Source organism: Sinocyclocheilus grahami, unplaced genomic scaffold (assembly GCF_001515645.1).
Source record: "Sinocyclocheilus grahami isolate Dianchi unplaced genomic scaffold, SAMN03320097.WGS_v1.1 scaffold8.1, whole genome shotgun sequence".
In the NCBI taxonomy this organism is placed as follows: domain Eukaryota; kingdom Metazoa; phylum Chordata; class Actinopteri; order Cypriniformes; family Cyprinidae; genus Sinocyclocheilus; species Sinocyclocheilus grahami.
Window position 1 is genome coordinate 4578151 of NW_015505187.1, and position 2122 is coordinate 4580272.

Sequence of the window (2122 nt, forward strand, 5' to 3'; positions counted from 1 at the left end):
TCTGTGTGTGTGTCGTTTCTTTTTTTAGGTTTTTACTATTGCAATAAAGTGCCTCTTCTGCACAGCATTAGCATTAGCTAAGACGTAGCTCATTGACCATCTGATTTAAATGATGACGTTAATGAAAACAGAATTTTAAAAAAGAGTTCTTTTGACAGAAACTATTATTACCATTGTAAATATTTGTAAAGCATTTTTTTTGAGTCCTTAAAAAGAGTATTTCATTCGGACGTGTGAAACCGAATAAATATGAAAATTGAAACAAACACTCATCAAATGGTTTGATACCTTTGTGTATTATTGAAACTGAAAGTGAATGTGAAGGTGACGTATTGCAGTTCAATCTTCCACATCTGCTTAAAGGGGTCATAGGATGCTACATGCACTTTTACAAGTTGTTTGAACTGAAATGTGTGTTGGCAGTGTGTGTACACAACCACCCAATAATGATAAAAATCCACCATGTGTTTTTTTTTTAAAATCTACTAAAATCTTTACCCCTTTCTCAAATCAAGCCGATCTCAGATGCCTGTCTGTGTGATGCAATAAAACCAAGCCACGCCCACGATAGTTTGATTGACAGTAGCGTTTCAGCACAGACTGAGCTGATGCACGCTGCAATAGAAGACTTTAGCTCGCGTTTCGGGACAGTTGACAGAATTGTCAATAGCCTGATCAGTCATTGTTGCATCATCACAAAAATGTATTATTTTCACGTCTTTTTAAGCTTTGGTACTCGCGCTCTCCAGAGGCGCGTGCGCTCACAGTCACATTCAAAGCGCGTACTGCGAGTACCAAATTGAGAAAGTAGGCTACTGTCGGATTTGTCTTAAGTTAATGAGTATCAGTATTGGATCCGTGAAATAGGTCTTGTGACAGCAGCCTAATAAAGCTGTGCCGTCTTTTATTAATGTTAATCAAACAACAAAAGACAGAGAAAATCCCTTACTGCTCTTGACTAAATAATGTTTTGTTGAATAACTTTTAATGTTAATTTACAGTTTATTCAATTTCTGTAGCCTATTTAAAACACGTTCATAATTTAGAAAATGTAGTTAATACTTGCATCATTAATTATTTATTTTATCCACCCGCGACCCACCCACAAATAATCAGAATGCATTTTTTTTATTACCCGACCCACTCGATCCGCGGATTATCCGCAGCGCCCGCGGATATAACCGCCATCTGCGCATCACTAGTATGCCCCCGATCTACCTAAATGCGTCTATGTTCGCGTGAATCATTTGTGATCCAGCTTCACCTCAAGTGGGTATAAGGTTCTTTAATGAATCTTTGCAAATCACCTTTCCTAATAATGTGCTAATTAGCAAGTTTCACAATGAATGCCAACTAAACAGTCCCTCAGAGAGGGGCGGGGTCAGCAGAGCTCATTAACATTTAAAGGAAAATGCTACAAAACGGCTTGCTCTGAAAAGAGCTGTTTTTGACAGGGTAAAAAAGGTGTTTTTTTACACTACCATTGAGAAATTTTAACCAAACTATGTTACAGACTTTTCATTAAGACCCTCAAGAATCATATCAACTTGTGGAAAATGGGCATCCGATGACCTCTTTAAGTATGATTAAATCAATCCTGTGGTAATATTCCGTGTGATTAATGTGTTTTAGGGTCACTAGGTGGCAGTAGACACACATCAGAACATTACAGTTATAATAACACAGCAATCAATACGACTCGCAACACGCATTTCTGACTTACTGACACAGAAACACTGTGAATGTGTGAGCATTGATTAACTGAAGCAGGATGTGATTGGATGAAGTTTTCACAACTGTCAATCACGTCCCTCATGTGACCTATGACTGATGTGTTGACCTCTTCCACAGACCTCATTCTATTTTCTCTGTACTGATGGCTGTCTTCTTACATTTTATTTATTTGAATTATTTTTGTTAAACAGTGAACCAGTTTCAGATGCATAAGTACAGTGAGTTTTCTGTAAGGTTTCTCTTTTGTGAAGAATTTCCCTGTGCAGGGGTCAGAGAAACCGATTTCGGGGTTTGCAGTAAAGCCAGGTAGTGATTGTACTGTACAGTGCTTGTTTTTTAATAACACAAAAATATGAGCACATGCCATTTATTAGATAAATAAAGAATA